The sequence below is a fragment of the Salmo trutta genome, chromosome 35 (assembly GCF_901001165.1).
Source record: "Salmo trutta chromosome 35, fSalTru1.1, whole genome shotgun sequence".
Lineage (NCBI taxonomy): Eukaryota > Metazoa > Chordata > Actinopteri > Salmoniformes > Salmonidae > Salmo > Salmo trutta.
Genome location: NC_042991.1, coordinates 30,361,723 through 30,371,420, shown reverse-complemented (window position 1 = coordinate 30,371,420; position 9,698 = coordinate 30,361,723). Strand labels below are relative to the sequence as shown.

At 43.7% G+C, this 9,698-nt stretch overlaps 1 pseudogene; it reads left to right on the top strand.

The window, feature by feature from the left end:
- Nucleotides 1–653: 653 nt before the first annotated feature.
- Nucleotides 654–8,981, top strand: LOC115174421 (piggyBac transposable element-derived protein 4-like; annotated as a pseudogene).
- Nucleotides 8,982–9,698: the final 717 nt, after the last annotated feature.

The window sequence follows — 9,698 nt, the reverse complement described above, 5'->3', positions numbered from 1 at the left end:
GGTGTAAATCTGGGATGGAAGCTGATTTGTTCATAAGAAATGAGGTTAGCCAAGTGGGTTTCATCACTCCTGTCATTTAACCCTCCCGCTGTCCTCGCGTCAAAATGACCCGCCACTGTGTTGAACCAACTTTATTTTTTTATTTATTCTGTTTTGGATCATTTGTGAGAAGGAGGCAGTGAGACTTTCTTTAACATCAGTGAAAACAATCCCATCAATGATATTATTCAACTTGAAATGTGATGACGTGTCCTAGACTGACCCCAGTAGTACAAAAGTGAACTGTTGCCTTTATTCATGTACCCATGTAAGCTGTAGGAAACAAAATATTCTACTATTGTCATGGGTTCACGTCCGTACATGTCCAGACATGTGGTCTTCCCCAAGGAGCTGAAGCCATTACTGTGCGGTTCACTGCTGAACAGGTTCTAGAACAGATTTTTTCAAATGTCCAGCAAGACTACTCTGATTCTGAAAAGGAAGTGGAGGATGTGTCAGAAGATGAAGATGGGGAGGAATACAACCCAGAGCACAATGCATCATCTTCAGAAGAAGAGGAAGAATAAGAAATCCCTCAAGCTGAAAGAGAGACTTTCCTGTCAAAAAACGGCAAAATCAAATGGTCCTCAGTAACATATCACAACCAGGGCAGGATGGCAAAGCATAAGGGCCTGGAGATGACCCCGGGACCCACAACATATGCCGTTTCCCATGCCCATGACATGGCCTCGACATTCTACCTGTTCATCACACCAGCAATAGAAAAAATCATCCTGGACATGACAAATCTGGAGGGGTTTCGAAAATATTGAGACAGCTGGAAATGGATGGATGAGACTGACCTGCATGCCTACATAGGGCTGCTAATCTTAGTCTATGGGAGCTAGTCTATGGGATGCAAAGAGTGGAAGGGCAATTTTCCATGCCGCGATGCCACTCAAACTCTTTCACACTTACTCAAGACTGCTACGATTTGATGCCTGTGAGTCGAGACCCACAAGACGTGCAACAGACAAACTGGCAGCCATAAGAGAGGTCTGGGACAAGTGGGTGGAGCGGTTGCCAGTCCTATACAACCCAGGGCCTGACGTGACAGTGGATGAGCAACTGGCTCCATTCAGAGGTAGTGTATATAGGTTATCTAGGTATATCTGGGTTTCTTCCTAGGTTCTGTCCTTTCTAGGGAGTTTTCCTAGCCACCGTGCTTCTACACCTGTATTGCTTGCTGTTTGGGGTTTTAGGCTGGGTTTCTGTACATCACTTTGAGATATCAGCTGATGTAAGAAGGGCTTTATAAATAAATATCAATTGATATATATATAATAAAAGTGATTTTCACCACTGACTTCTGTGACTGTTTCTGTGTGACACCGATACTAATAATTACCGATGATGCTAATTTCTTCTTGCCAAAGGTCGTTGTCCTTTCTGGCAGTACATGCCCAGCAAGCCAGCAAAACATGGGATCAAGTCATGGGTGGCCTGTGACGCCAAATCCAGCTACGCTTGGAAGATGCAAGTCTACACCGGGAAGCCGACCAGTGGAGGCCCAGAGAAGAACCAGGGGATGCGGGTTGTGCTTGATGTGACAGAGGGACTGAGGGGTCACTTGTCACATGTGACAATCCCTTCACCTCTTATGAACTCGGACGGCAGCTCCTGAAGAGGAACGTCACTATGGTTGGCACGGTTCGAAAGAACAAGTCTGAGCTCCCACCTGCACTGATTGGTTCAAAGGAAAGAGAGGTCTTCTCATCAAGGTTTGCCTTCACGCCCACCACCACTCTAGTTTCCTACCTCCCAAAGAAAAACAAGAATGTGTTACTTCTGAGCACACTGCACACAGAGGCTGAAATTAGCGATCGCCAGGACAGGAAGCCAGCCATCATCCTAGACTACAACTGCAACAAAGAAGGTGTGGACAACCTAGAATGGGTGATTGGAACATACACCTGCAGAAGGATGACTGCTTGCTGGCCCCTGGTCTTCTTCCACAACATCATTGATGTTTCCTTCTACAATGCTTTTGTCATATGGAGAGAGATCAACCCTACCTGGATGCCTCGTAACAAGAGGAGGGTGTTCCTGGAGCAGCTGGGAAAGGCACTTGTAATGCCATTCATCAAATGAAGGGAGCATCTCCCCCACACAGATGCATCTGCAGCAGTTGTGAAAGCTGTTCAGAGAGCTAGATCTCGTGATCAACCTGAGGAGCCAGCTGCCCTAGCCACTGCCCCAGCTACTGCCCCAGCTGGGGCAAGTAAGAGGAAGAGGTGTCAGATCTGCCCACCAAAGAAGGACTGTAAAACACATACTGTGTGCTGCAGGTGTAAGAAATATATCTGCAAAGGCTGTGCACATGCATACTGTCCCAAATATGCTCATTGGGGGTTTAGTGAAGGCGAGAGAGTTTGACCCGGAGGACATGGGGTGTATACAGAATATGAGGACAACGGGAAGGTTAAACAGGTCAGTGTGTGTGTGTGTGTGTGTGTGTGTGTGTGTGTGTGTGTGTGTGTGTGTGTGTGTGTGTTTGTTTATCCATCAGAACATTACAGCCTTGTTGAAGCTGAAAGAGAAAAAGCAGGTGGAGAATTTAATATGGCGGTTAAGTTTAATCAGTAGCCCCTGATCGTATGTATCCAACGAAACCAAATTGACATTGGAAAAATCCAAATTAGTTTTTCTTTATTTGAGAAAAACATCTTCTGTAGTTACATGGAAGGATTATATGTTATGATATGTGAGATGCTCTGGTCTGAGCTGAGGTAAAATACCCAGAGTCCCTCTGCTGTTTAACCCAGGGACACACACAGCCAATCGTGAGGCAGCTGTCTAGGATGGCCGCCTACAAATATTTCTCCTGTCTGGTCTCCATGGTGATAGTGGTTGCATGATGTGAATGAGAAAAATTGTTGGTGGTCGTAATGGAGCAGTTTAGAGTCATAGTTAGCAAAGAGTATGTGATTTTTGTGAGTTTTACAAGATTGAAAACTCTAATTCTCCATCAAAAGTGCCTAATCCAGGAATAGGCTTCATCTGATTTTTGGGAAACTGGCCCTAAATGTCTACAGAGCAAAATCTATTGACAAGTGCACATCAAATCAAATCAACGTTTGTTTGTCACGTGCGCCGAATACAACAGGTGTAGACCTTACAGTGAAATGCTTACTTACAGGCTCTAACCAATAGTGCGAAAAAAAGGTGTGTGTGTGTGTGTGTGTGTTGGTAAGTAAAGAAATAAAACAACAGTAAAAAGACATTTGAAAATAAGAGTAGCAAGGCTATATACAGACACCGGTTAGTCAGGTTTATTGAGGTAGTATGTACATGAATGTATAGTTAAAGTGACTATATAAGATAAACAGAGAGTAACAGCAGCGTAAAAGAGGGGTTGGGGGGCACACAATGCAAATAGTCTGGGTAACCTATTGTTCAGGAGTCTAATGGCTTGGGGGTAAAAACTGTTGAGAAGCCTTTTTGTCCTAGACCTGGCACTCCGGTACCGCTTGCCATGCGGTAGTAGAGAGAACAGTCTATGACTGGGGTGGCTGGGGTCTTGACAATTTTTAGGGCCTTCCTCGGACACCGCCTGGTGTAGAGGTCCTCGATGGCAGGCAGCTTTGCCCCAGTGATGTACTGGGCCGTACACACTACCCTCTGAAGTGCCTTGCGGTCGGAGGCTGAGCAATTGCCGTACCAGGCAGTGATGCAACTGGTCAGGATGCTCTCGATGTTGCAGCTGTAGAACCTTTTGAGGATCTCAGGACCCATGCCAAATCTTTTTAGTTTCCTGAGGGGGAATAGGCTTTGTCGTGCCCTCTTCGCGACTGTCTTGGTGTGTTTGGACCATTCTAGTTTGTTGTTGATGTGGATACCAAGGAACTTGAAGCTCTCAACCTGCTCCACTACAGCCCCGTCGATGAGAATGGGGCCGTGCTCGGTGCTCCTTTTCCTGTAGTCCACAATCATCTCCTTAGTCTTGGTTACGTTGAGGGAGAGGTTGTTATTCTGGCACCACCCGGCTAGGTCTCTGATCTCCTCCCTATAGGCTGTCTCGTCATTGTCGGTGATCAGGCCTACCACTGTTGTGTCATCTGCAAACTTAATGATGGTTTTGGAGTCGTGCCTGGCCATGCAGTTGTGAGTGAACAGGGAGTACAGGAGGGGACAGAGCACGCACCCCTGGGAGCTCCAGTGTTGAGGATCAGCGTGGCAGATGTGTTGCTACCTACCCTCACCACCTGGGGGTGGCCCGTCAGGAAGTCCAGGATCCAGTTGCAGAGAGAGGTGTTTAGTCCCAGGTTCCTTAGCTTAGTGATGAGCTTTGAGGGCACTATGGTGTTGAACGCTAAACTGCAGTCAACGAATAGCATTCTCACATAGGTGTTCCTTTTGTCCAGGTGTGAAAGGGCAGTGTGGAGTGCAATAGAGATTGCATCATCTGTGGATCTGTTTGGGCGGTATGCAAATTGGAGTGGGTCTAGGGTTTCTGGGATAATGGTGTTGATGTAAGCCATTACCAGCCTTTCAAAGCACTTCATGACTATGGACGTGAGTGCTACGGGTCTGTAGTCATTTAGGCAGGTTGCCTTTGTGTTCTTGGGCACAGGGACTATGGTGGTCTGCTTGAAACATGATGGTATTACAGACTCAATCAGGGACATGTTGAAAATGTCAGTGAAGACACCTGCCAGTTGGTCAGCACATGCCCGGAGCACAAGTCCTGGTAATCCGTTTGGCCCCGCAGCCTTGTGTATGTTGACCTGTCACGTCAGCTACAAGAGCGTGATCAAACAGTCGTCAAGAACAGCTGATGCTCTCATGCATGCCTCAGTGTTGCTTGCCTCGAAGTGAGCATAGAAGTGATTTAGCTCATCTGGTAGGCTCGTGTCACTGGGCAGCTCGTGGCTGTGCTTCCTTTTGTAGTCTGTAATAGTTTGCGAGCCCTGCCACATCCGACGAGCGTCGGAGACGGTGTAGTATGGTTCAATCTTAGCCCTGTATTGACACTTGCCTGTTTAATGGTTCATCGCAGGGCATAGCGGGATTTCTTGTAAGCTTCCGGGTTAGAGTCCCGCACCTTGAAAGCGGCAGCTCTACCCTTTAACTCAGTGCGAATGTTGCCTGTAATCCATGGCTTCTGGTTGGGGTATGTACGTACAGTCATTGTGGGGACGACATCCTCAATGCACTTATTGATAAAGCCAGTGACTGATGTGGTGTATTCCTCAATGTCATCGGAAGAATCCCGGAACATGTTCCAGTCTGTGATAGCAAAACAGTCCTGTAGTTTAGCTTCATCTGACCACTTTTGTATAGACCGAGTCACTGGTGCTTCCTGCTTTAATTTTTGCTTGTAAGCAGGAATCAGGAGGATAGAGTTGTGGTCGGATTTACCAAATAGAGGGCGAGGGAGAGCTTTGTACGTGTCTCTGTGTGTGGAGTACAGGTGATCTAGAATTGTTTTCACATGTATTGACATAGAGAATAAGGGGAAGCTTAGTCTGTCCAACAACAACAAGAACAGTTTTCTTAACAGGAGAGCAGCTACCTCTTACAATATAGCAACTGTAAACCCACCAATCAGCCTGACTACTGAAGTTCGTGTTTACATTTAGTCATAGGTCACCATACAAAGTACAAGGGGGACATGTACGTCTGGCTGCTAGTCAGAGAAGAGTGAAGTTGGCCCTGGACGCTGATCTTGGTTAAGTTTAGCATTTTAGGATTGGGGACAGGAAACTGATTTTAGATTAGGATTGGGGACAGGAAGCTGATTTTAGATCTGTACCAAGAGGAAACTCCCCCCTTGTAGTACACAAAAAAGGTCATCCTCACAATGGAAAGTTTGCAAAACTATTGAGATCCTTGGGGATCTTTGCAAATCTTGGAGTCTAACATCTTGGAAATGTGTAAATCCATGCAAATCCAAAGTCCCCTGAGTCGGCTGTTGTGTACGCAGAAGAAAACATGTTGTTTTTTATCTTTATTTGAATAGCTTTGTTTTTCCTACAAACAAACCAAATTAAACCTGGGGCCTGGTCTACCATTTGTCATGTACATGTTTAGTCATTAAGCAGACGCTCTTATCCAGAGAGACTTACAGTCAGTGCATTCATCTTAAGGTAGCTAGTTGAGATAATCACATATCACAGTCATCTTAAGTACATTTTTCCTCAATAAAGCAGCACTGTCAGTTTCATATCAGACTATCAAATGATTCATATCAGATGATTCGATTATATTTAATCTCATTGAAATGTTGAAATCATGCCAGTACTTTTACAGTTGCAATGTGATAAAAACAAAAACACAACAATTATTACAGAAACAATGTCAAATATTCTAAATCTATTTTGACAAATTTTCTTTGGGAATAATAAATGACCAAAAATGTAATTGTGAAAAGTGATATATAATAAGACAAGAAGAAGCCCTGTCCACACGAATAACCTCATTCAACAACTGATTCTGGCTATTTTTCACAATGTTCACTACATCCAAGAATAAACCCTTATAATGGTTAAAGATGGTTATGTGGACATGTCTAAAGAATATTGTAGTGAGGACGATATCAATTGTTAGCATTTCCAATTTTTCCAACACCAATAACCAACACCAATACATTTTTGTTGTTGTAACACAATGCTCAGCCCCCCCCTACTGCTACATCACCGCCAGTAATGCTGACCTCCGTAATCACACACAGCATGGTGCATCGGTTACAGAGCAAACACAGTGATTGTTCAGTCTTCCTCTCCACCCTCCCCACAGCCCACCTATGACCAACCCCTAGGCTCTAGTAACGTTTTTGGTTTTGTTTAGGCAAATGAAGATAAGGGTCTAAATGGCTGATAAGTATTTGTTTTGTTTTGTGGGGGGGGGGGATCTTCCAGCCTTACCTAATGCTCTTATCTCCCCTGAATGGTGCTTTTGCCATATTTCCACTGAAGATTTACCCCACTGTTTAAGTCCAAAAGGCTCAGACTTTACTGTTTCTATCTACGCGGGCCTGCACTGTGGCACCAGTTGGCCTGCTCTGACTTGGAGCCAAAGCAATTCTAATGGTACTTTTCAGCTGGTATTTGCATAACAACGGCTGACTGTGGACTTTAACACCTTCTCACAAAGCAACTATTGAGGTTGCTTGATTCTGCTCGTCTTAAGTGTCACACTCCTGATGGAAATACAACAATACTACAATCTTAGAAAAAAAGGGTTCCAAACGGTTCTTTGGTTGTCCCCATAAGATAAAAGTGTCAAACACATTCCAAGGAGGGCCGAGTGTCTGCGGGTTTTCGCTCCTCCCTTGTTCTTGAGTGTTGAATTAAGGTCACTAATTAGTAAGGAATTGGTTTTCTAGGCCTTAATTGAAAGGAAAAAACAAAACCCCACAGACACCAGACCCTCCATGGAATGAGTTTGACACTCCTGCCATATGAGAACCCTTTTTGGTTCCAGATAGAACACTTTTTTTTGGTTCCAGGTAGAACCTTTTGAGTTCCATGTAGAACCAACCCTCTGTGGAAAGGGATCTAGCAAACTTTTGGGAAAAATCATGTTTGACCAAATAGAAATTTATTTGACAGAAAATGAATTAATAACAGACTTTCAGCATGCTTATAGAGACGGGCACTCAACGTGTACTGCACTGTAACAAATGACTGATGATTGGTTGAAAGAAATAGATAACAAGAAGATTGTGGGAGCTGTACTGTTAGATTTCAGTGCAGTCTTTGATATGATTGACCATAACCTAGTTGTAAAGAATGTATGTGTTATGGCTTTTCAACCTCTGCCATATTGTGTCAACCTCTGCCATATTGTGGATGCAGAGCTACAGTATCTATCTAATAGAACTCAGTGGGTTTTCTTTAATGGAAACTTATCTAATGTCAAATATGTAAAGTGTGGTGTCCCGCAGGACAGCTCTCTAGACCTTCTGCTCTTTTCTATTTTTACTATTGACCTTCCACTGGCATTAAACAAAGCCTGTGTTTCTATGTATGCTGATGATTCAACCATATACGCAACAGCTAAGGAAGTCACTGAAACACTCAACAAAGAGTTGCAGTCTGTTTTGGAATGGGTGGCCAGTAATAAATTGTTCCTGAACATCTCTAAAACTAAGAGGATTGTATTTGGTACAAATAATTCCCTAAGTTCTAGACCTGGTAATACAGTTTACAATACAGTTTACAACCTGGTAATGAATGGTGTGGCTGTTGAACAAGTTGAGGAGACTAAGTTATCCTATATTGTAAACTGTCATGGTCAAAACTTATAGATTCAATGGTTGTAAAGATAGGGAGAGGTCTGTCCGTAATAAAGAGATGCTCTGCTTTCTCACTCCACAAAGCAAGTTCTGCAAGCTCTAGTTTTATCTTATCTTGATTATTGTCCAGTCATGTGGTCAAGTGCTGCAAAGAAACACCTAGTTAAGCTGCAGCTGGCCCAGAACAGAGCGACACATCTTGCTCTTCAACTAAGAGTTGAGGAAAGAATGACTGTGTCACTTCTTGTTTACATAAGAAACATTAATGTGTTGAAAAAGCACTGACACACACACACACACACACACACACACACACACACACACACACACACACACACACACACACACACACACACACACACACACACACACACACACACACACACACACACACACACACACACTTCCCCGACCAGACATGCCACCAGGGGTCTTTTCACAGTGTCCAGGTCCAGAACAAATTCAGGGAAACGTACAGTATTATACAGAGCCATGAGTGCATGGAACTCCCTTCCATCTTATATAGTGCAAGTGAACAGCAAACCTGGTTTCAAAAGACAAATAAAGCCACACTTCACTGCACAACGCCTCTCCCTCATGTTACCTACTTGTTAAGTGTATGTACTGACATGTATGTGTAAAGTCATTTGTCTGTAATGTCTTTTTCGTTATGTGTCGGACCCCAGCCATTGACATCGGCTAATGATAATCAAATCAAATCATCAAAATAACAACGTCCCATTCAGATACTGTAGGGAAAATATATGGACATGGTTGTATTATTTAAAATTCTATTACAGTTTTTTGTTGACATTAAATTGAAGGAAATTGCTGTTTTGTGTTGTTGGTTTGTGGTATAAAAGTCTTCTCTCGTCTTTTCTAGACTCGCAGAGAAAGTACAGTGGATTTGTCGTTCGTTAAAAAATCAGACACCATTGAAGACTTGATCATTGGAACCATAGGAAGCCATCCCAAAGTGCATTACTTTAACCAGAGCCCAATAGTGAATAGGGTTCTATATGGGACGCATGCCATAAGTTAGCAGCTGCGCTTCACTGTAATTGTCAGATTTTTTGGAAACCTGTTCAAGCCTATTGGCCTCAGTATCCTTCAGCCTTGGGCCTTTCCTCCATTTCCTCCAACACAGAGGGGGAGCTTCCAGGTGCTAGGCAACAGACTATGCGTTGGGCAGGTGTGTGACACAGAGATACGTGGTAGACAAAGATATGTTCTGGATTATTCATGAGCCTAAACCTCACCTCATTACTGACTGACCTGCTGTTACCTGCTTGTATCATAACCAAGTGCTTGGGTTACAAACCTACAAATTAACATATTTGTTGAGACATTTTAAATAACATTTGAAGTACTATTTATGAGCTTACTTTTTTGATTGAACATGATTCCAGTTTACTTGAAG